Source organism: Camellia sinensis, chromosome 11, assembly GCF_055761805.1.
Source record: "Camellia sinensis isolate YWXY chromosome 11, ASM5576180v1, whole genome shotgun sequence".
Taxonomy (NCBI): Eukaryota; Viridiplantae; Streptophyta; class Magnoliopsida; order Ericales; family Theaceae; genus Camellia; species Camellia sinensis.
Window position 1 is genome coordinate 164,332,112 of NC_138971.1, and position 26,677 is coordinate 164,358,788.

Consider the following 26,677-nt stretch of genomic DNA (forward strand, 5'->3'; position numbering starts at 1 on the left):
ATTGCTCCAGAGGATCAAGAAAAGACGACTTTCACATGCCCATTCGGAACTTTTTCATATCGCCGCATGCCCTTTGGCCTCTGCAATGCCCCAGCCACTTTCCAAAGGTGTATGGTTAGCATAGTTTCAGATTATATTGAGCATATCCTAGAAGTCTTTATGGATGATTTCACAGTTTATGGAGACTCCTTTGATAATTGTTTGCATAATCTTACACTTGTTCTTCAAAGATGCATAGAAACTAGCCTTGTATTAAATTCTGAAAAATGTCATGTTATGGTTGAACAAGGTATAGTTTTGGGTCATGTTGTCTCATCTAGGGGAATTAAGGTAGATAAAGCCAAAGTTGACATTATTCAATCTTTACCTTATCCCACTAGTGTGCGGGAAGTTCGTTCTTTTCTTGGACATGCAGGTTTTTACCGAAGATTCATCAAGGACTTCTCCAAAATAGTTATAGCGATCCCGGGTTTACCCTTGTTGTACAGTGATCCGGACATGTGTCTGTGGATGTTGGTAGTTGATTATTAACTTTTTTACATCCTTTTACTTCGTATTTAAGTTATAGGATGTGTTGGGCAGGTTTGTTACAAGTTGGTTGAGTTTAGAAACCAAAACTAGTTGCCCAGATTTTGACCTGTACGCTCGAGCGGGGGTTTTGGCGCTCGAGCGAGAATTGCACCCATCCAGTATTTCCTGTGCTGTGTTGGACGCTCGAGCGTGGTATTGGCCGCTCGAGCGGGGTTGTGTGAGTGCCGCTCGAGCGGGGAGTTGGAAGCTCGAGCGGAGACCTGATTCTGTAAAAGTTCTGGGAGTGTGTATCCGCCGCTCGAGCAGAATTGTTGACGCTCGAGCGGGAGTTTGTGAGTGACGCTCGAGCGGGGTGTTTGACGCTCGAGCGGGTCGACTGGGTTTAAGTTCCGTGTTTTGACTTTTCAAATCACTTTTTCACTTTCTCTTCTCTCTCCTACTTTTCCAAAACCACCATTGTTGTGCCTCTCACTCTAGAACTCTACCCTCTCTCTAGGTTTTGATCTAGTAGGAGTGATTTGCTCATCTTTGGCCTTTACAAAAAAGTTGTTGATCGTCGAGGGCTACATTTTAATCTGAAAATTTTGAGATTTGGAGCACGTTGGGTTTTGTGATCTTTTCCCTTGGAGCTCCGAATTTGAGGTAGGGATATCCTACTCCTCTTTATGAATTTTGTATTTAAATTTTGGTATTTTGAGAGGTTGGGGTTGGTTTGGTGATTTTGTGAAAGATTGGGGCTTTTGTGTTATTTTACAAAGGTTGGGGTTTTATTTATAATAAACCTAGATGTATGTTTGGTATAGAGGAATGGAATAAATGTTGAATCATTGATGAAAATGGGACCCAAGGGTTGTAATGGTAATTATGGAAAATGAGCTAATTACATTGTTTGATTAATTGAGATAATTAATTGTGAGAAATGAGGAAATGAAATGGAATTGTTGCGATTGGGAATGTATGGGAAAAAAGGGTGTAGTTGAATTATTTATCACTCACCGAATTGAAATGTCGATTGAATATCCATTGTGCATTTATTTTCTGTTTAGAGATAACTGCTTTGGGCTATCGATGGAGGATAGTCGTGATTGTTGTAGACAATGCATGATGATTAGGCAAATGAAAACTAATCAATGGAATGTGTCATGGAATTTGACGGTTGATAGAATACATTAACTATATGTATTGAGTGATTATATATAGAACCAATGTGTTTGTATACGTTATGTGTAGAGGAGGAGATGGGGGATGTACTCCGCGGTTTAGGGGAAGATAGGGGATGTACCTCTAAACCGAATAGTATTGGGAGAAGATAGGGGATGAACTCCGTAGATACAGCTCATATGCTTGTCTAGAGAAGTGAAGATAGAGCTCTTATGCTTATCTTTGTGAAGTGTGGATATAGCTTATATGCTTATCTGTGAATGTGGGATATTGTTGTTATACATAACTGTTGAGAATGTGGATATAGCTTATATGCTTATCTGTGAATGTGGGATATAGTTTTTATACATATCTGTTGAGATGATGATAGAGCTAATATGCTTATCTGTTGAAAAAGGGAAAATGAAAAGTAACTTGGACTCATAAGTCGTATGACATAAATATGTGATTTATGTGAATGTATCAGTGTTGGCCATCTATCAATTGCTAATCTTTTAGTCATTGTTCATGGTTGGTTTAGTGTATTTCTACTGGGCTGTGGCTCACCCTATATGGGAATATCATTTTCAGGTACAGGTAGCATGCCACCTCCAAGGACATAGCTTGGGAGGCTAGAGGCGGACATACTTTTGTCATTTTATTTTTGATGTATTACATGTAAATTCAAGCCAAGGGCTAAATATGTAAATGAGTTAGTACTCTTTTGTTGTAACCAAGTGTTGACTTGGAAAGCTGTAAGCCCGTAGGGCATTTTGCTTTTGTTGTTAACATGTAATACTTTTGTAATGAAACTCTGATGAATGTAAGGTTGTGGGACTTTTATATATCAATGCATATTTATTTGATGGGTTTAATGTAGTTATTTTGAGGGCGTTACAACTTGGTATCAGAGCGTACCGGGTTCGAATACTTTGGGTACGTGGGAAGTGATTTGGATCACAATGGGTTTGTCTCGCTTGATAGAGACTTAGATGTAGTGTCATATGCTATGTGCTTAATTGATAACATGTTTATGTGACTATGTGGGTATGGGATTTAATTTCTAGGATGTTGATTGGATCCTTGGGTTTCTAGGAGTCTTGTTGGAAAAGCACTTGATCAATGCTGTTTCTAACCGGAACTCTAGTAACGCCTCGGGACTATCATTATCCGGAAATGAAATTCGTAAGTGCTTATGTGTTTATGTGCTTACGTGGAGTGAATTACAGTTGTCCATGCCTTAGGACGTGAGTGTTTAGTTTCGGCACATTTATGAATGTGCTAACGTTCTGTATTACCTTTATTAGGATGTCAGGACGAGGAAGAGGTGCAAGGCGTGGTAGACCTGCGAGGCAGGAGGTACCGTTACTGGAGGAGGTTCCGGCAGTGCAGGAGGGAGTTGGTCAGGCCAATGTGGCCGAGCCAGTGGGTCAGCAGGCCATGGGTGCCTTGGCCAGAGAGATAGCAGGAGCTTTGGGTATTCTTAGAGCTGGGAATCAGGCAGCTGAGGCAGGGCCTTCTTTCTTGAAGAGGGAGTTTTTCCGGTCTAATCCAGATGAGTTTATCGGGGATCCGAAGGAGCCACTGAAGGCTGATGAGTGGCTAGAGCAAATGAGTAAGACGTTCGAGATGCTTGGCATCGAGGACGGAGCACTGAAAGTGACCTTGGCATCCTTCCAGCTGAAGGGAGATGCGGGTCAATGGTGGAAGTACGAGAAGGCTCGTGTTGGTGGTACATGGGAAGCGTTTGTGAATGCTTTTCAGGAGAGGTTTTTGTCTGCAGCAGCTAGGGAGAAGCTGAGGGATCAGTTTAGCCGGCTTAAACAGTAGGGCTTGTCAGTGGCCAAGTTTGAGGCTACTTTTACCAGTCTGTCCAGGTTTGCACCTGAACTGGTGGCGTCTGAGGAACGCCGTTGCTATGAGTTTGAGCGGAAGTTGAGGCGGGGCCTCAAGTTGAGAGTTGGTGGGTCTTACATCCAAGAGTATAGACACCTGGTAGATGCCGCTGCTCATATGGAAATTACGATGCAGGAAAAGGAGGAAGAGCAGAGGGGCTCCAAGAGGAGCCAAGATGGCCAGGGTGATGGCAGGAGGCAGAGGGGTTATAACCCTCAGCAGTCTCAGGGAGCAGTTTCTAGATCGACCTTTCCAGTGCCAAGTGCAGGCTCCGGGAGAGGCAATCAAGGGGAGTTGGCTTGTTACAAGTGAGGCCAGCTGGGTCACAAAGTTTCAGTTTGCCCGCAGAAGGGTGGGGTCAGAGAGCTGCTTCTTCTTCAGCTAGACCGCAGAGTCAGAGTTTGGGCAGGGGGCAGCCCTTGTCTTGTTATCAGTGTGGACAGCCTGGGCACCTGAAGAGGTTTTGCCCGCAGTTGAGTGCCACTTCGGGAGCGTCGAGTTCTAGACAGACGTAGAGTTTTCAGCCAGCTCAGTCTGTGCAGGCCTCGAGGGCCAATCCGGGGGCTTCGTCGTCCTAGTCAGTGCAACAGTCGTATGCTCCTAGAGGTGAGCAGGTAGACTAGGGGCCTACAGGGCGCGTGTATGCTGTTACCGCGCATGATTTAGTACCGGCTCCATCGGTAGTGAGAGGTACTTTTCTGTTTTGCAACTCGGTTGCTAGTGTGTTGATTGACACGGGTGCATCTCATTCTTTTGTATCTGCTGCATTTGCATCTGTTTTAGAATTGGAGTTAGCACAGTTAGCATCTCCTATTTGTGTAGTGTCACCTCTTGGTGGTGAGTTGATCCTGAAACAAGGTGTTAGAGGTTGTGATATAGAGGTCGCCGACCATAGGCTTCCTTTTCCGTTTGTTGTCATGCCCATGAAGGGTTTTGATGTTATTTTGGGTATGGACTGGCTATCGTCATACCGGGCTGTTATCGATTGCTACCGCCAGAGGGTCACGTTATGTACCTTGAGCGGGGAGTGGTTCCATTTCTTGGGAGACCGAGATGGTAGTGTTTTGCCACCAAGGTATGATTCGCGAGGGCGAAGTGAGCTTAGTGGTCTACTTGCTAGCTTTGAGAGTGGTGAGTGTGATAAGACCCAGATTGTATTGCCGAAAGTGGTTTGTGAGTATTCGGATGTCTTTCCCGAAGATCTTGTTAGTTTGCCACCTCACCGAGAGATAGAGTTCTCTATTGATCTAGTGCCCGGCACGGCGCCGATTTCTATGGCACCTTACCGTTTTGCTCCAGCAGAGTTGGTTGAGTTGAAAGTTCAGCTCCAGGAATTGCTAGATAAGGGTTTTGTTCGCCCTAGTGTTTCACTGTGGGGAGCGCCGGCCCTCTTTGCTAAAAAGAAAGATGGTGCCTTGAGATTGTGTATAGACTACCGGAAGTTGAATCGGGCTACGGTTAAGAATAAGTACCCTATGCCCCGTATAGATGATTTGTTTGACCAGTTGAAGGGTTCCCGTTGTTTCTCTAAGATAGACTTGAGATCGGGTTACCACCAGTTGAGGGTCAGGGAAAAGGATATTCCGAAGACGGCATTCCGTACGCGGTATGGCCATTATGAGTTTCTGGTGATGCCATTTGGGCTTACCAATGCACCGGCAGTCTTTATGGACTTGATGAACCGGATTTTTCGGGAGTTCTTAGATCGATTTGTGGTTGTCTTCATGGACGACATTCTTATCTATTCGCCTTCTGAGGAGGAGCACGAGGAACACTTGAGAGTGGTGCTTGAGTTGCTTAGAGCCCATAGGCTGTATGCCAAGTTTGGGAAGTGTGAGTTCTGGCTGAGGGAAGTCAAATTCTTAGGCCACGTAGTATCCGGGGAAGGTGTGTCTGTTGATGCTTCCAAGGTAGAGGCAGTGCAAGATTGGGCACAGCCTAAGAGTGTGTTTGAGATCCGCAGTTTTCTGGGATTAGCTGGGTATTACCGCCGGTTTGTGAAAGATTTCTCCAGGTTAGCGTCACCGTTGACTAGACTGACTCGGAAGGGAGTCAAGTTTGTGTGGAGTGAGACTTGTGAAAAGTCGTTCCAAGAGCTAAAAGTTAGATTGACCACCGCTCCGGTGTTGATTATTCCGGAGAGAGGGTTGGGTTATGCGGTTTATTGTGATGCCTCACGAGAGGGTTTGGGTTGTGTGTTGATGCAAGAGGGGAGCGTAGTAGCTTATGGCTCACGTCAGTTGAAAATACACGAGAAGAATTACCCTACACATGACCTAGAGTTAGCGGCTGTGATCTTTGCCTTGAAAATCTGGAGGCACTACCTTTATGGTGAGAAGTTCGAGGTGTTCTCGGACCACAAGAGTTTAAAGTATCTGTTTACACAGAGAGACTTGAATTTGAGGCAGAGAAGGTGGATGGAGTTCATTGAGGATTATGATTTTGAGCTGCATTATCATCCGGGAAAGGCCAATGTTGTGGCCGATGCCCTTAGTAGGAAATCCATTAGTGATGTAGCTAGTATAGCCATCCGAGAATGGGAGATGTTGGGAGCACTTGGGGAGTTTGATTTACTTCTGAGTGAATCCGTTGAGGCTGCGGCCTTGTTTTCTGTTGTTGCGCAGCCTACACTTGTGACACGAGTGTTAGAGGCACAGAGAGGTGACCTTGAGGTAGAATCCCTCCGAGAGAAGATCTCCATTGGGAAGGTTGAAAAGGGTTTGACGGTGTATCCTGACCTGAGTGTGAGATACCGAGACCGTTTATTTGTGCCGGAGTCTTGCCGAGAGGAAGTACTCCGAGAGTTCCATCATTCGCGCCTTGCGGTGCATCCGGGAGGTACTAAGATGTATCAGGATTTGGGTCGCCAGTTTTGGTGGCGGGGTATGAAGAGGGATGTGGCTGTTTTCGTATCGAAGTGTCTTACTTGCTAGCAAGTGAAGGCCGAGCATCAGAGGCCAGCGGGTTTGTTGCAACCCTTGCCTATTGCGGAGTGGAAGTGGGAGCATGTCACTATGGACTTCGTTGTAGGTCTTCCGAGGACTCAGCGGGGTAGTGATGCTATTTGGGTGGTTGTAGACCGGTTGACTAAGTCGGCGCACTTCATTCCTATGCGCGTGAGAGATTCGGTAGATCATCTAGCCGACTTGTATATTCGGGACATAGTGAGATTGCACGGGGTCCCAGTGACGATCGTCTCAGATAGAGATCCTCGTTTTACCGCCAGGTTGTGGCAGAGTTTGCAGAGTGCCTTGGGCACTAAGTTGACCTTTAGTACGGCTTATCATCCTCAGACTGACGGGTAGTCCGAGCGTACTATTCAGATCCTCGAGGATATGCTTCGGGGTTGTGTCCTAGACTTCAGTGGGACGTGGGAGAGGCACTTACCCTTGGTAGAGTTTGCCTACAACAACAGTTTTCAGTCTAGCATCGGTATGGCACCGTTTGAGGCCTTGTATGGCCGACCGTGTAGGTCTCCAGTATGTTGGGCCGAGGTGGGTGATGCACCTTTGTTGGGTCCGGAGTTGGTTAGGGAGACGACGGAGAAAGTCGAGCTTATCCGTAGGAGGCTTGTTACAGCCCAGAGTCGTCAGAAATCTTATGCCGACCGTAGGAGGAGGCCTTTGGCGTTTGAGGTAGGTGATCATGTCTTTCTGAAGATATCACCTAGGCGAGGCTTGATGAGGTTTGGAAAGAGTGGGAAGTTATCCCCTCGGTTCATTGGTCCTTTTGAGATTCTTGAGAGGATTGGCGAGGTTGCTTATCGGTTAGCCTTACCGCCGTAGTTGTCCGGAGTGCATGACGTGTTTCATGTGAGTATGCTTCGGAAGTATGAACCAGATCCATCGCATGTGTTGGATTGGACCGATTTAGAGGTAGATGAGGATGCCTCATATGAGGAGAGACCGGTTCGGGTCTTGGATAGGCGGGATCAAGTCCTGCGTGGCAAGACCATTCCTTTGGTGAAAGTCTTGTGGAAACATCACGGAGTGGAGGAAGCCACTTGGGAACGTGAGTTGGAAGTCCGCGAAAAATATCCGGACTTGTTTGTTGATATGCAATCTTGTATTTAGATTTTGAACTATTGTTGAACTTAAGAGCTTTTATATATGTCTTAAGTTGTGAAACATTGAAAATGTTTGGTTTATTGGAAGTATGTTTTGGGAACTTGCCTCATATGGAAGTTGAATGTAACATTATATATGTTGAATATATTGTTGAAATTGGAAAGGAAATGCGTAATGTTGATGCATGTTGAAAGTACATATGTTGTTTACATATTGTGAAGTGCCTCTTGTTAAAGGGAGGGGGTGACCGGTAATGGGTCGAATTGTTGAATGTTAAAATGTAACATTGTTTAAAATGGAGGAAAACTTATTTTTGAAAACTTGTGCTTAATTTCGAGGACGAAATTCTTTAAGGGGGGGAGGTTATAGCGATCCCGGGTTTACCCTTGTTGTACAGTGATCCGGACATGTGTCTGTGGATGTTGGTAGTTGATTATTATCTTGTTTACATCCTTTTACTTCGTATTTGAGTTATAGGATGTGTTGGGCAGGTTTGTTACAGGTTGGTTGAGTTTAAAAACCAAAACTAGTTGCCCAGATTTTGACGTGTACGCGCGAGTGGGGGTTTTGGCGCTCGAGCGGGAATTGCACCGATCCAGTATTTCCTGTGCAGTGTTGGACGCTCGAGCGTGGTATTGGCCGCTCGAACGGGGTTGTGTGAGTGCCGCTCGAGCGGGGAGTTGGAAGCTCGAGCGGAGACCTGATTCTGTAAAAGTTCTGGGAGTGTGTATCCGCCGCTCGAGCAGGATTGTTGACGCTCGAGCGGGAGTCTGTGAGTGACGCTCGAGCAGGGTGTTTGACGCTCGAGCAGGTCGACTGGGTTTAAGTTCCGTGTTTTGACTTTTCAAATCACTCTCCTACTTTTCCAAAACCACCATTGTTGAGCCTCTCACTCTAGAACTCTACCTTCTCTTTAGGTTTTGATGTAGTAGGAGTGATTTGCTCATCTTTGGCCTTTACAAAAAAGTTGTTGATCGTCGAGGGCTACATTTTAATCTGAAAATTTCGAGATTTGGAGCACGTTGGGTTTTGTCATATTCTCCCTTGGAGCTCCGAATTTGAGGTAGGGATATCCTACTCCTCTCTATGGATTTTGTCTTTAAATTTTCGTATTTTGAGAGGTTGGGGTTGGTTTGGTGATTTTGTGAAAGATTGGGGCTTTTGTGTTATTTTACAAAGGTTGGGGTTTTATTTATAATAAACCTAGATGTATGTTTGGTATAGAGGAATGGAATAAATGTTGAATCATTGATGAAAATGGGACCCAAGGGTTGTAATGGTAATTATGGAAAATGAGCTAATTACATTGTTTGATTAATTGAGATAATTAATTGTGAGAAATGAGGAAATGAAATGGAATTGTTGAGATTAGGAATGTATGGGGAAAAAGGGTGTAGTTGAATTATTTATCACTCACCGAATTGAAATGTCGATTGAATATCCATTGTGCATTTATTTTCTGTTTAGAGATAACTGCTTTGGGCTATCGGTGGAGGATAGTCGTGATTGTTGTAGACAATGCATGATGATTAGGCAAATGAAAACTAATCAATGGAATGTGTCATGGAATTCGACGGTTGATAGAATACATTAACTATATGTATTGAGTGATTATATATAGAACCAATGTGTTTGTATACGTTATGTGTAGAGGAGGAGATGGGGGATGTACTCCGCGGTTTAGGGGAAGATAGGGGATGTACCTCTAAACCGAATAGTATTGGGAGAAGATAGGGGATGAACTCCGTAGATACAGCTCATATGCTTGTCTAGAGAAGTGAAGATAGAGCTCTTATGCTTATCTTTGTGAAGTGTGGATATAGCTTATATGCTTATCTGTGAATGTGGGATATTGTTGTTATACATAACTGTTGAGAATGTGGATATAGCTTATATGCTTATCTGTGAATGTGGGATATAGTTTTTATACATATCTGTTGAGATGATGATAGAGCTAATATGCTTATCTGTTGAAAAAGGGAAAATGAAAAGTAACTTGGACTCATAAGTCGTATGACATAAATATGTGATTTATGTAAATGTATCAGTGTTGGCCATCTATCAATTGCTAATCTTTTAGTCATTGTTCATGGTTGGTTTAGTGTATTTCTACTGGGCTGTGGCTCACCCTATATGGGAATATCATTTTCAGGTACAGGTAGCATGCCACCTCCAAGGACATAGCTTGGGAGGCTAGAGGCGGACATACTTTTGTCGTTTTATTTTTGATGTATTACATGTAAATTCAAGCCAAGGGCTAAATATGTAAATGAGTTAGTACTCTTTTGTTGTAACCAAGTGTTAACTTGGAAAGCTGTAAGCCCGTAGGACATTTTGCTTTTGTTGTTAACATGTAATACTTTTGTAATGAAACTCTGATGAATGTAAGGTTATGAGACTTTTATATATCAATGCATATTTATTTGATAGGTTTAATGTAGTTATTTTGAGGGCGTTACAGCATTACCACTATGCAAGTTGTTACAAAAGGATACAACTTTTGAGCTCAATGAGGCGTGTAAAAAGGCGTTTGATAAGCTGAAAGAACTGTTGACTTCTACCCCTGTTATCCAGCCTCCTGACTGGAACGTTCCTTTCGAGATAATGTGCGACGCAAGTGATTATGCAGTAGGCGCTGTTTTCGGTCAATGAATTAGAAAAGCTTCTCATGCTATTTATTATGCTTCAAAGACTTTGAATGATGCCCAGAGAAAAAAGAACTTTTAGCTGTTGTTTTCGCTTTAGAAAAGTTTAGATCTTATTTGCTTGGTACTAAAATCATTGTTTATTCTGATCATGCAGCTCTTCGTTATTTGATGATGAAGAAAGAGGCAAAACCAAGATTAATAAGATGTGTACTTCTCTTGAGTGAATTTGATCTGGAGATCAAAGACAAAAGAGGGACAGAAAATCGCGTTGCAGATCATTTGAGTCATTTAGTTCATGTGGAGGATGAACTTCGTTTGCAAGAAACGCTCCCTGACGAGCAATTGTTCTTCGCGAATGTGACACTACCTTGGTATGCGAATATGGTAAATTATTTGGTTACGAATATGTTCCCTCCTGGTTTGTCTAAGGCTCAAAGAGATAAGATCAAGAGTGATGCTAAATACTACATGTGGGATGACCCATACTTATGGAAGCATTGTGTAGATCAAGTGATAAGAAGGTGCGTTCCTGAAAATGAAATTATTTCTATTCTCACCTTTTGTCATTCTTATGCTTGTGGAGGTCACTTTGGAGCTAAGAGGACGGCAAGAAAAGTGCTAGAATGCGGTTTCTATTGGCCGTCTTTATTCCGAGATTCATATTCTTTTTGTAAGTCGTGGGATCCTTGTCAAAAGACAGGTAATATATCCCAAAGGAATGAGATGCCATAAATCCCCATACTATTTTGTGAAATTTTTGATGTTTGGGGCGTTGATTTCATGGGACCGTTTCTTGTCTCTTTCGGTTATGTTTATATTTTGCTTGCTGTTGATTATGTCTCGAAATGGGTGGAAACTAAAGCTACCAGGACTGATGACTCAAAAGTTGTTACAGAGTTTATCAAGTCTAACATATTCTCTAGGTTTGGAATTCCACGAGCTCTAATAAGTGATCGAGGCACTCACTTTTGCAATCGAACTATGGAGACTTTGCTGAGAAAGTATCATGTGACCCACAAGGTGTCAACTGCCTATCATCCGCAAACTAGTGGACAAGCGGAAGTGTCAAATTGAGAGATCAAGTCCATCATTGAAAAGACCGTCAATCCAACAAGAAAAGATTGGAGTTTGCGCCTGGATAATGCTTTGTGGGCGTATAAGAGTGCATATAAAACGCCTATTGGTGTGTCACCTTATCGGTTGGTGTTTGGGAAACCATGTCACCTCCCAGTTGAGTTAGAACACATGGCTTATTGGGCTATTAAGAGTTTCAACATGAAAATGGATGAAAGTGGAGAACACAGGAGGTTGCAACTACAAGAGTTAGAGGAAATTCGAAATGATACCTATGAGAATGCAATGATTTACAAGGAAAAGACAAAGGCTTTTCACGATAGGATGATCTCTAGGAAGGAGTTTAATGTATGTCAAAAAGTTCTTCTATACCATTCACAGCTTCGTTTGTTTCCAGGTAAGTTACGTTCTCGTTGGATTGGACTTTTTGTAGTTACTAATGTTTTTCCTCATGGTGCAGTTGAAATTCAAAGTTTAGCATCTTCCAAAGTGTTCAAGGTGAATGGCCATAGACTTAAGACTTTCTATGAAGGCTTCCAAGTGCAGAATGTGGAACAATTGGACCTTGAGGATCCAATTTATACTAATAAAAGCAGAAAGACACTGCTTGGGAGGAACCCAAGGGGAGTTTGTTTTCTTATTCTCGCATTTATATTTTGGTTATTTTTGCCTTTTCTTTGCATATCACCTCACACTGGGGACAATGTAAGTTTGAAGTGTGGGGGAGGGGATTTAGGTTGTTTTAATTTTGTTTTTTTTTTTTTTAAAAAAAAAAAGAGTTTTGCTTTTTGTTTTTATGGTTTTCAACATTTTTTTTTTTTTTTGGTTATGTATGTCATGAACAATATTCAATTAAGCTTCAACAATTCATAACATGATTGAATAAGTAATCTTCCAGCTTAGAATTAATTAGTCTAGTTATTTTCCTTGAGAATGGTAGTGACTAAATTTGGTAGACAAAAGCCAGTGAGATTTTGAGCCTTTAAAGTGACGCAACCATATCAGTCTCACTATGTTCTTTCATGAGGGATATTTTTCCATGGATTTGTTTCTCTAGAACTAGCCTTGATTCTCTTCGAGGTCATATTGACACATGCATGCATAAACATGATTAAGGCTCTCTTTGTTATAAGCTACATAAGCCAAATAGCCTACCTTGTAATTAATTTTTCCCTTTGTTGAACCCCTTCGAGCCTTATTTTATTTTATTTTATTTTTTGTTTATTGTGAACCCACGTTACAAGCTTTAAACCCGAAAAAAAAAAAAAAAAAAACAACAACAACGTCTCTACCCAAGCCATAAAGCTAGTGGAGCATTGTTCATCATTATGATATATGCGGGTGTGCAAGTTATAAGTGTAGGGGGTGTCTGAATTTGTGGTATGGCTATGACTGGAGAAATGGAACATGTTCTCATTCTTAACTCGTGTGTTTGTCAAAAGAAGGAAAAAAAAAAAAAAAAAAAAGGAAGTGATGGAGGAAATTGTTTCTGATATTACAAACTGTCCATGTTCAAAATCCCTCCTAAAATTCCAATAAAGGGGTCTGTTTATACATGAAATATACAAGGTGGGAGCTGCTGCGAAGGATCGTCCCCTGCTGCAAACGAAAAGTGTTCTTTTTGAACGATCTCTTTTTCAATATGGGAGTTTTACATACTTTAAATGCTTTAAAGCCAAATTGAAGAAGCTGCTGAATGGAGTGATTGGTTTTACATGTCTTATACATTCGAGCTTGAGTTAATTCGTTTTTGCTCCACTAGTTTCGATGGCCTTTTGAGCAACACTCCCAAATATTTCCTGCCTTGATTGTAAACCCTGTTACAACCCTTGAAAAGTCCTTTTGATTCGTGTTATGCATGTGATCCCAGTGGTGGAGAATGAGAAGATATGCAAGCCTATGGTAGATCATTCCCTTTGGAATGAGTTTGAGCGAAACACATACCCTTCAAGCACATGAGAGTTGAGTATTTATTTCCGTGAGGGTCTACGTATTTAGTTTACTCTATCTTCGAGTGAAAATGCTTACTAAGTAATTGTAAGTTGTTTAAGAATGTTTGTTCATGATATGTTATGCGTTTTGAAGAGCTTGGTGGTTCTTTGTTGATGGCATTTCAACCTGGGTGTGTGTTCTTGGGAAAGTGAATTGAGTTTTGCCCGAGGACGAGCAAAAGATAAGTGTGGGGAATTTGAAGAGAATGCAAAATGTCATATTTTTCTCCCTTATGCTGTGTTTAGTTGGAGGATTTAAGGATGGATTTGAAAAGGGAATCGGAAAAGGTGTGTGAAACTATGTGAAATTTAGGCATATTTTATTCTCATTTCACCTACCTTTTTCATTTCCCTTTCCAAATCCCTCTTCAAATCCCCCAACCAAACATAGCATTAATGTTTAGTCTTTTATACTTATTTGGTGCCTAAATGTACTCATTATTCTCATATTTTGATTTAGGAAGCAAATGGAGGCGTTAAATGCAAAACAAAGCCAATTGGGCGATTTTGGACAGTTTTGACATCGCTTCGTAATCTGGGAATAAATCTCTCATCCGAGATCCGATTGAGATGATCCAAGATGCTATGGAACACCAAGAAAAATCTCTACAACTTTCATGCATCAAGGTCGACGTCGGGCTTGAAGTTGCTGCACCTGCACTGTTGTCGTTCCAGATCGTTTCCAGTACGCGAATCCGACGCGGTTTATTTGCTGAAAGTTTTCAGAGCTGGTGCACGAAAGTTCCAGCTGTAAACACCACTTTCGTTTTTATTTTAAATATCTTCTTTGCCTACGACAGTACACCAGTAAGCTAAGTGGCTTTTGCCCATTGAATATTTTTCAGAATTATATGAGCCATTTGATGCCAAAAATGCCATTTGGCTGCAGATTGTTTTCATTTGTCCAAAGCTTTTTGCTCTTGTAGTAAATTTCAAATTAATTAGTAGTATACATAACTATGCTACCATTGAATTTATTGCAGGCTCCGGTATATATTTGGTTGGGCTAAGTTGATGAATGACTATTTAATGATTCAATGAAATTATACTCAGTTAAAATTTGCTTTCATTATTTATTTACTTAGAAGAGTAGATATTTTGGGCATTATAATCGTGACCCTGTTTTAGATATTTTTTGCATTATAATTGGATTATGTAAAGAAGTAATTATAATTATGAGGACTTTTTTTGTTCCTTTTTGAATTCATTTTTGTTAACTTTGAATCCCCACAAGTTTCTCTTCAACTAGCAACTTATATAGATGAAATTTGAAAAGAGGCATATATCATTGATATGCTTAAAAGAAAAGTGAAGCCAAAGCATTGTAGCTCCTATCTCTCCACTATGAACAAAACTGTGCCCACACCAACATCACATTCAAATCTAATACCACTATTTGAAAGATTCACTTGTTAAATCAAACGTGCCCATAATCTGGAGAAGTTAGTCATTGATTTTGGAGTATAGCTAGGTAATGTCTCAGGTATGGATAGAGAGAATGGTGTTCACGATTTTGTATTGAGTGATTAAAAAATTTGAAGAGATATAGAAGTTTATGATTAGCCCAGAACAAGGCCACATGGTGTCTCAGGACTAATCAATAATTTTTCCATAGACTTTATACTTAGGACTTGTTTGAGAATTGGCTATTGTAGTTAATTTTTTGACTTTTTATAAAAAAAAAATATATATATATATATATATATATAAATAAAGAGAGTGATTGACAATTTATAATTGTATTTTGACGTTTGGACTATTTTATTCCCTTCCCAAATTATTATTATTTTTTTTCAATTGACAGAAGTGTCATGTGGTTCATGTACCTTCAAATAATTAATAATAGTTAATTAATTAAAATAAAACTTAACATGAAGGGAATTAGATAATTAAAATTTTAAATGTTTAACATTTTTTACCGCACTCGTTTTCATAAAAATTATTCATAGGGTTCTCGTTAATAATATTTCAATTATAAAAAAAGATAAATTATATTGACCTCCTTTAAAGTTTGAAGACATTACAACGAGTCTCATAATTTTGACATAATTGTATTAATCTTTCTTTTAGTAAGATTGAATAGACTAAAATTAATACAGATGGCATGAAAACATAAGGAAACGTAAGGTAAAATATACATTTCAATATAAAAGAAATGTATTATTATTTTTCATTCATACAACTGTTGATATTGTATTTTGTTTGGCTTTCTAAGACAACTAACAAATTTCAAATGAAAAGAGGATCAAGTGTTATATGAGTTAAAACTTTACAAGAGTCCAATCTAATTATATCAAATTTGTAAGATTTACTGTATTTTTTCAAATTTTAAGAGAAATTAGTGTAATTATCCAAACAAAAATGATTTTCTCATGGAAATGGGATATGCTGATAAAAATGATTTTTAGGACACAGGTTGATATTTTTAGACAATAGTAGTTATTAGAGTTGACTTATGATGAATCTGCTCCCAAGTATGATCAAGATGTGGAGTTTGACACGCTGGTGAAACATCAATACACAAACACTTGTACATTATAATTGTGCGCACAACAAAACATCTAATAACTGCTCACTCTAAAGACTCAATGACAATGATGTGACACTAGCTCACCACTTTGCTGAGAAAAGTTATTGATTAATTGAAGAGCAAATTATATTGACCATGTCCAAGTTGTCACTACAACAAAATTAATTATTTATGACATTATATTTACAGTATGTATTAATTGTATGTCGTAATTAATATATTTTACGATTTTTTTTTTGTAAATTATTAATGTTTTGTCAATAACGGTATACATACTATGTAAGTCGTTAATTCATATATTTCTGGCATGTATAAGTATGCCCTAAAAAATATATATTTTTACGACTTACAAAAATATGTCGTAAAATATTTACACTTAAGACGACATACATTTCATGTTGTAAAATATTATAACTTTACACGACATGCTAATGAATGTCGTGAAAACTTCTACAAAAAAAAAAAAAAAAAAAAAATTCAATCCGATTTTTTTATGACATGCAAAAGTATGCCGTAAAAAACGTGTATTTTCACGGCATACAAAAATATGTTATAAAATATTTACACTTAAGACAACATACATTTTATGTCATAAAATATTAAATTTTGTATTTTTTTGAAATTGTTGATTTTTTTAGAAAATTAAAAAATATTTTCCTTCTAGGTATATCTAAATTATTTGAATTTAAAAAGTTACAAAAAAAAAATTATTTAAAAACTTACGCCACACTTCTTCTCATTCTAGATCCATACCTGTTTTTGTCCCAAACCATCTCATTGTCTAGAGAAATTATATTTTAATTATAAATAATAAAAAAAAAAGTCTAGATGTTCTTAAATATTTATAAATTTCTAGTAGATCAAAATTAATTATTTACAGTTTTATGTTTACGACATACATCCAATGTTTGTCGTAGTTAGTGTATTCTACGATATTTTTTTTGTAAGCCATTAATACTTTATCAATAACGGCATACATGTCATGTAAGTCGTTGATTCATATATTTACGACATGTAAAAATATGCCGTAAAAAAAATATACTTTTATGGCTTGCAAGAATCGTTGTGCAATAATTATACTTAAAACGATATGCATTTCATACCGTAATGCATTATAATTTTATACGACATACATTTGCATGTCATGAAAACTTTAACTAGAAAAATTAAATTTAACACCAAATCAAATAACATTTATCACCAAATAGTAACCCACTAAATATAATAATCCACTTTTGTAAAATAGGAGCATCCTCAAAATATTGAAAGTCAGCGTTTTTGGTATTCTTTTCATTTTCTATTTACTATTTTCAAAAAAAAAAAAGGGGGGGAATTTTGGCTCAAAATAACATGTTAAAAATAAATTTTTTTTTTCCAAAAAAAAAAAAAAATTTGTAAACAATAAAATGAAGAAAATAAAAAAATGTATTTTTTTTATGGCAAAAATAGTAGTTAACCTGCCTAAATATTCAATTCATATTCTCCAAGATATGATTTAACAATTCAAACATTATTTATTTTTTTAAATTAAAAATCACTAAAAATGAAATAAAATTAACAAAAAAAATATTACAAAATCAATCCCAAATACCCACTTAATCATCATCACATTATAGGGTTAAGTTTGAGCAAGTAATTTAAGCCAGTAGCAAGGTAATGAGAGATGTATTATATATACCCACCCTATTTAGGCACAGTGAGAGGTAGTTAGGCCTCCTCTCTTCACACACAATGAACAAAACAAATCACTATTTAGACAGTGCTCCATCTTCGTTTCCGTCTCCTTCTCTGTCTCTATCTTCGTCGCCGATTGGGTCTCTCTCGCTCTAGATTCAGGTTCGTTCTTTCTCTCTCCGATCCTTGATTAATTGAAGAGCAAATTATATTGACCATGTCAATGTTTTTTTTCTATAAATCATGAACATCTTTGCCAAGAAACCCACAGCCAAAGGCTTGTACCCTAGTTTTCTTCTTCCTAATTTATAATTCATATCAATTACGCGAATGCATTCATTCAAAAAGAACGGTTTAGATTCAATTACTCAAAATTCTTCCTACTTTGCTTGTATATTGACTTGGTTATCTTGAACCTTATGTAGAAAGATTTGTTCTGTTTCTGTGTTGTTTGATTGTCTTGGTGCACAATAGCGTGTTTGTTTCATGTAATATCTATGCATAAAATTATATTAAGTAAAGCCTCGTAGCTTGAGAGAAGAAGGGCTCGAATGGCCCGACCCCCCCCCCCCCTCTCTTCTTCCTTTTCTTCCTTCCCCCTCTCTACAAAAAGGTCTTTCTATTTTCGTATATGGAATAACATCCCATAGCATTTTTAGTGATGGGTGTCAAAATAGGAATCACAAAATCAATATTCGTCTTAAATTTTGGTTGAAAAAGACAAAAATATTTGGTTTGGTTAATTTTTTTAGAAATGTCAATACTCTATATTTGAAGAAATTTCACTGTGTTCCTTTAAATATATTTACAAAAACTCCACAAAACTATAAAAATAATATGATAATTTTTTACCAAAGATTAAAATTTTGAAAAGACATACAAAACTTTCTCCAAGAGAGGGGGGGAGGGGAACTTTTCTAGCAATTATCGCATGCATAAGCATTTCTTAGATTCTAAAAAAACCATAATAACTATTATAAAAAATTATCAAACCCGTCATAATGGCATGTTAGAACTCTTGTCAAAGTTAAAATTTGGCAAGTTTCCCAAAAATATTGTCAAATTTTGGTGGCAATTTTGGTACAAAGTTTGGTAATTAACTCAATTCCGCATAACTTTTTCTTTATATTTCTTTCCTAATGGGTTCACAAATTACATTTTTATTTGACATTGTGCAAGAAAATAAAACAAATAGCATTTATACTATTAGAGCAACTCTAGTCATACTTTTTATTTTTTCCTAGCTAAAATACAAAAATGCTATATTCTTTATGGGCAATGGTTGAGACCCCACCCCCACAAGACCCCACAAGTCTGAACTACTCATGATGTGAACCCACACATACATGGAGGGTCAAGATCACTTTGGGAGTGTAGGGGTCACCTCCAAAGGGAGTCCCAAACATTTTCCATTCTTTATTTTTTCTAATTCATTTTTTATCTATGTATTCCAATATTACTCTTTATTTTAGTTATTTGTACACACAAGCTATTTAAAGAGTCTTTCAAAACTCTTCAAATGTAGTAAATCTTGAAGAATTTTGTTCAAATAGCTATTGTAATAGCTAGCCCCTTAAAGTGACTGCAATATGATGGTACTAGTTATAATAGCTAACAATTCTCGTTTAAATAACCTCTTAAAAATGCTTATGATTGTCAAATTATAATATTTTAATACTGTAATATATCAAATTTTAGCTTTGATATTATTATTTTGACATCAACTATTGGATATGCTCCAACATTGATTAAACAATGGCAACGTATCCTTCATGATAAACTCGCGATATTATTTATGCCCTATTCTTATACCAAACAAATTGTCAAGATTCACAAGCAAGATGTAAGGCTTATTTGAAGGGCGATTTCATTGAATTTTAAAAATTTAACTTTAGATGCTCTAATTTTTTTTTTTTTTTTTTAAAAAAAAAATTTGTAGAAGGAAATAACTTATATGAAATTATACTGATAAAATTCAAACTCAGATATCACGGTTAATAAGATAACACTTCATGTGTAGTAACTTTAGTACATTAGGTTTACAAGAGTGACTAATTGTCTTTATAGGAGCAACAATTCAATGCATAATTACTAATAAGGTCAATTTAATTAAAGTTTATGCCTCCATTAAAGCCCTACAAGTTGTTGCTTATGCTTCCATTAGTTCCAACAACTTACTTCAATCAATTTGATTACAACCCTCCCACAACTATTTTTTTTTTTTTTTCACCCCTTGCTTTTGTTGTCATTGCCAACTATGTTTTCATATTTTGCACTTTTGAAGTGTGAAGTACAGACATTAAACCATTATTCTTAGGGAGTTGTCTAAAGCAAAAAACAAAAAGAAGAAAGACATGCAATGATGTTCATTATAATATTACTAGAAGGTGTGCATATTGATAATTGTGTTATGAAAACTAATCAATTGATCTTTTATTGATTGACACAAAAAATTATAGATGAAGATTAAAAAAAAAAATGAAGAAATAAAAATTTGAAATTTAAAATAAAAAGTGAAGCAATTATAAGATAATTTGAGTATAACATAAATTAAAAATTAACACATATCATAACACATCATTGTAAGTCAAATTATGAGAGATTTTTAAGGGTATCAAACATTTTTTAATAGAATTATAGATTAGATAATATGAGTAGTCATATGCCCAAAAAAAATGCAAAATTTATATATAGGATAATGTGGTTGTATTGGAACTTATTATTTTAAAATAGAATGTCTGTTAAAAATGACATTTAATTACATGAATATTATTGTTATGTTGTTCTAGTGACAAATTATGTATGAATAGCTTATTTCTTAATATTTGTTAATTTCTTGTTTTTTTTGAATTGGGATTGAAGTGATAGTCTATGTCTTCAAACATTTAAGACAATAATAATGATTATCAAACACTGTTTAGCTTCTATTTAATCACTTACTTTGTGAGAAAAGGATACCCTTAATCATGCATTGTTTGAACGATAAAAAGGGTATGCTATATGTCCACACCTTTTACTTTTTGTTAAGGCTGCAAACGAATCGAGCCGAGCCGAGCTTTGCTGAGCTCGAGCTCGGCTCGTTTACTTATCGAGCTCGTTTATTGAGCTCGAGCTCGGCTCGATAAGGAACTGGGCTCGAGTTCGGCTCGGCTCGTTAATTTTAATAAAACTTGAACTCGGCTCGGCTCGGTTCGATAAATTTTTTTTAATATTATTTATGTTATTTAAATATAAATATTTAAATAAAAAATATTATTTATATTATTATTTTTATATATATTTATATATTATTTAATATATAAATAATATATTTATTATATAATTTAAATAAAGATAAACGAGCTGAGCCTAACGAACCGAACACATGCGAGCTCGAGCTCGGCTCGTTTACTAAACGAGCCTAATATTCGAACTCGAGCTCGGCTCGTTTAAACGAGCCGAGCCCTTAACTAGCCGAGCCGAGCTTGTTCACGAACAGCTCGGTTCATTTGCAGCCCTACTTTTTGTACGCTAGCTAGAGAAGTGTAAGTTTTACCAACTTCGTACACAAGGTTTAAAGAGGTTTGTCTTAGGGATAGAAATGGTAATTGTGATGTTTTTAGGTTTGATTCCATTTGATATTGTGCTTAGTCTTAATTGATATACACTTAGGCCAGGTTTGGCAAGTCTCAAAAAATTCAAAAAGTTAAAAAGTTAGACAAAAAGTAAAAAAGTCATTATTATTCATAAATAAAAATATTAAAAAAATATTTTATATATTTTTATAATACAAAAGTTTGAATTACACTGTCAGCCGTACTGCCCCAGCAGGAAGGCAGGTCATACACTTTTTGGGGAAAAAAAATTACATATGCAAAGTCACAAAGTTTGATGGCAATGTTGGGCCCTTGGGGTTCCACTAGGGTTCCGTTTTGATAATTCGAACCGTTCAATATGTAGAACTCGTCAAGTAATATATGCATGTAAAAAATCACATTGATCGGATATCGTTAACTATATGATCAAATCAGTTTTATAAAAACAAAACGGATGGTGTGATAGTTAACTGTTAAAAAAAAACTAATCCGATCAATTAGATATCGATATTCCATCAACGTGATTTTTTACAAACATGTAATACTCGACGACTTGTATATATTAAACGGTTCAAATTATTAAAATGTGACCCGTGGTGGCCCCCACGGACCAACCATCATTGTCCAAACACTTTGCCCCGAAGGAGACAATAATTTGCTGTGTAAGACACGCTGCCCAGCAGGGCAATCGTACAACCTACTCAACTTTCTTCCCCTATTCACTTTATTTATACAATTTTTTATTACATATTTTTTCGTAAAAAGATAACAAGTTAACCCAAACATCCATATTTTTTTCTTCAACTTTTTAGTCCAAAAAAAAAAGTGTACTTATTTAGAACACCCCAAAAAACCTCTTAATTTGTGAGTAACTGTAATTATATGATTCTCGGTTGAATTCAATGTGACTCTGCTACAACACAAATAAGATTTTAGGAGTGCTAAAATAGTCTTGAAAAGGGACATATTGGGCGGTTTTACTATTAAAGAAATATAGCAAACCATGCTTGTACCAATGTGATTCTAAGTTTTATGTAACACTCATGATTAGCAGATTAAGGTGTCTAAAAGTCTTAGTAGTCTTAAGATTATTTGACCTTGATAATGTCACATAAACTTTGTATTGGGATTATTTATGGTACCTCAAAAGTAATTTTATTAGAGACTAAAAATGTTACTGTCAAGGCACTAAAAAGTATCGTATGAGCACTTAAGTTTGAGCATTGGTAACCATTGTAATAAAAATGTAGTAAGGCATTTTAATTCATCGTTACAATAGACATGAAATGATTGAGGCACCTCGTCAATGAAAAAAAAAAACATACAGAGATTAAAGTAACACATAAATTTGTATCGACCTTCAACCTGTTTAGTCAATGTAATGTTCTGCATTCATTAATTTTATCATTGCATTTTTCATCGCCCCTCTCATAAGGCGGTGGATCCTTTTGCAAGAGAAGATGAAAAAATAAAATGATATTAAAGTTGATTTTTGTATTTTTTTTTTTTTTTTACCTATTCTTTTTAATAATGCCTTGCTCAGTTCATTTTAGATCCAGTCATAGAGAGCAACATAAAGGGCAAAATCTCCAACAAGATTCAAGTGTAAACCCTCAGTGCCATACCTCTTTTATTAGGATTTTGGACTTCATCAAACAATTAGATGCATGTTAATTATTATAATTTCTTTGTGAATTGTCTGTTCTAACTTCTACTTTTGGGGAAAGATAGTTAATGCCTTTGCCATTGCATGTATAAGCCAAAATTTTCACAATTTGTATACATCAAATGGATTAAGCACATGACAGGCAAGTGGCTTGTTGGCTTGACATTTATTGCTTTTGGTACACCACAATATATGGACAAATGTTGGTGCCACTTCATTGATTTACTGGTGTTATTTCACTTTTGTTTCAGTATTTTAAAATATTATTAAATTTTTAAAAATAATTATACATTTATTTAATAAGGTGTGTGTTACAAACAATGCATAATCAGTTTGAGTTTTTGTATTCAATAGCTTAGAGCCCTCTTTAACAATACCCCTTACTTATTTGGAATTTTCTGTTCTTTTCAAGTTTATATATAATTACAATTTATATTGTATTTAAAGGATGACAACAGGTGTTTTTTTTTTTTTTTTTTTTTTGCAAGTTTCACACATGAATTCTTAATTTTAAACTTAATTATTTGAGTGATACAATATCATTATTTATGATAATCTTGACAGTTTTGACCTATCTACTATATTCGACCCTATCCTATCAATGCTCTAAAAAAATTTTATATTAGAATCGTGTTGGGATAAATACAATCCAATTGGGTAATTTTCTAAACTAAAATTAGAATTTGAGATAAAAAGATCCACTATAAGAAAAAACACTTTTGGCGGCTAAATTTTTAGTCGCCAAAAGTCCTCTTTTAGTCGCCAAATGTAGAATTTTCACTTTTCCCGACTAAATATTTTAGTCGCCGCTGTGGTCGCCAATACATGGTCGCCAATACCTTTGCCGACTAAAGATTAGTTAGTCGGCAATATACAGGTCTTCAGCGACTAAAGTTTTAGTCGCCAATAGTCGATTCCATTTGTGAAATTATACATTTAGTGACTAAAGTTTTAGTCGCCAATAGTGTTTTTTTTTAATTATTTATACAATTGGCGACTACTTTTTTCGTCGGCAATTGTCACTCTTTTTGGTGACCCCAGTATTTTGTCGCCAAAAGCATTTTTCAAGCATTTTTCAAAAAAAAAAAAAAATTTCACACTGTGCGCCTCAACATCTCCCACGCTTCGAACCTGCGACCTCCAAGCTCCAAACCTTAAGGACACACGCCACCCCACTATGCCACTCAACCATCACATGAATATAATTGCAACTTATATTATTTATATATTACTTTCAACATAATATATATAAATTTAATTATATATATTCAAATATAATTTATGTAAAAAATAAATTATTTATTAAAAAAAAAATTTATCTCAGTTTTGGCGACTAAATCTATTATTTTGTCGCCAATTCTACAATTTTAGGCTAGTAATTAATTTTGCAGTCGCTAAAAAAAATGTTGCGCCTAAAAACACACCTTTTGGCGACTAAACCTGTTTTTAGTCGCCAAAAACGTCCCCTTTTGGCTACTAAACTGAATTTTAGTCGCCAATACTCAGTTTTTAGCTACTAATTTTTTTTTTTTTGTAGCCAAAAAACTTCACTTCCAGCGACTAATCTGGTTTTAGTCGCCAAAACACCTACAATCGGCGACCAATCTGCTTTTTAGTCGCCAAAACCAGCACCTTTGGCTACTAAATAGTTTTAGTCGGCAAAAACCATCACTTTTGGCGACGAAAATTGTGTTAGTCGCTGAAACCCATATAATAGGCGACCAAACTGATTTTTAGTCGCCAATACATATACATTGGCTACTAAATGGTTTTAGTCGGCAAAAGTCTTCATTTTTGGCGACTAAAATGGATTTAGTCGCCATTTGTGCAACTTTCAGCGACGAAATTCATTTTTTTAGTCGCCATTGGTGCTTTTTGTTGTAGTGATCTACACGTATTAATTAGATGAAATATTGAATCATGCTGATTAATATTAAAGTCTTAAAATATTTTTTACACAGCATTTTCATATATTTTTAAAAAAAAATGATTTGCAAACTCAAATTTTGGACAAAAAGTTTCAACCGAATAATTTTATCATAACATTTTATATAAGAAACAAATTTAATGGGCCTTTTAATTTAAAATGCATCAATACAAATTATCATATATTACGATACACTTTTTTACATATACTAATATATTTTTTAATACATTTACCCAAACTAGTGACGGTCATTATCATTTTCCTCAAAAATTTCCAATAACTTTTGCCCTAGACATGAGCATGCATTTGTGAGATGGGAATGAGCTGTAGATACCGAGACATTTACTTCTGAAAGAATAAAACCTACAGTTGAGTTCGTACGAGTAAGGGTAGAGATTTCAAATGTTTTATTAATATTTTTATTAAATATTTTATATTTATGTGAGACTAGAAATGTTAATAAATATTTGGAATTCCTAACATTTTCCCAGTTGGTATAAACTATCACTTTTTTTTTTTTTTGTTCTTTCCAAAATAACCTTGTGTAATTATAATTTTCTTTGGTATCCGACCTTTTAATCAACTAATGTAAAAAATTGAATTCAAATTATAATTTATAATTTCAACAACACACTCATCAGGTATGTACATACTATTAATATATATATATATATATATATATATATATATTACAAATATATTTATATACATGAATGATAGATGGGATTGCCTGCTTCTTAAGCAAAAAATCATTCTATCTAGAGAACACCACTATCACCAAAGATTCTAGGATTAATAATAATAATTAATGTCGTAAGAGTGAATGGATTCCATGCATGGTGTGTGCTTTGTTCGTCTGAAAACAGCACCAGATTTTGATAACGGTTGACCCTCCTCCGTGATCATCCAATTTTGTTTTTCCATTTTTCGAACATTGCATGTGTTAGGTTTTTATTCTTGGCAATCTCGTTTGACAAAACTCCTTTAAGTTATATTTGTTTTTGTACTTTTTATTTCAGTGAGACTTTGAGTGTTTAGATGTGAATCCAACCCGAATTATACCGTACAGAGAAGTTTGTGATGTTAATACTTTCAAAATTGTCACTTCGCTGATTATGACGGGGATCGAGCTGCCTGGTCAGTTCGCGGGAGTCCAGGGGGCAACGCCACGGCTGGGTCCAGGGGCAGCGCCCCCGAAGCAAAATGCAAAATTACATTCAAAGTTGCTTGTCCGCCCTTGCTCGCTCGAGCGAAGGAGTTCTCGCTCGAGCGAAAGCTGCATCTGGCAAAAAACCTAAAAGAGATGAATGTACGCTCGAGCGAAGGGTGCGTGGCTCGAGCGAAGCCACCTATGGAAAACACGCGTTTTTGGTTCCTCGCTCGAGCGAGAGAGTTTTCGCTCAAGTGAGCTTCACAGTTCCAGATTTCTATAAGTACGGGTTTCTGTCAGATTTTAGGATTACTTCTTCAAATCTTAGGATTACTTCTCCAGATCTTCTTCTTGGGTTCTATGGTTTATATCTGGGGATATTTTGCTAGTTTTCTTTGATATTTTGATTGAATATTCAACTCATGGTTTAAATAGTATACATCAAAGGATTATTTGTTTGTTCTACACAAAAGAGAGAGTTGTCCTTCGGTGGATTCTGAAGAATTTGAGCCTGAAGTTTTGGTGGATTCTGAAGTGGTTCATCGTCAAGACAATTCCGAGGTGAAGACGGGGTTGGAAGAGACACATAGAGATTGGTTCAATTCGGGCGTGGATTCGCTAGGTAATTGAAAGTATACCTGTGTAATTCTTTTATACCTTCTTAGTGGATTGTTTTGTGGCTGTTGTCTGTAATTTTTTTTATCACAATTGAAGGTGTCCAATTGTGATTTTTTCACGTAAAATCGTTGTGTCAATTTGTCTTAATTATTTGATTGAGATTGTTATATACTACTTAAAATTAATATAT

General features: G+C 36.6%; 1 pseudogene across 1 annotated transcript; it reads left to right on the forward strand.

Annotated features, from left to right (window-relative positions):
- The first annotated feature begins 11,062 nt into the window (after nt 1–11,062).
- LOC145802839 (uncharacterized) lies at nt 11,063–13,489 on the forward strand (annotated as a pseudogene). The gene has a single exon (XR_014344639.1). The product of XR_014344639.1 is annotated as an uncharacterized LOC145802839 (transcript).
- Nucleotides 13,490–26,677: the final 13,188 nt, after the last annotated feature.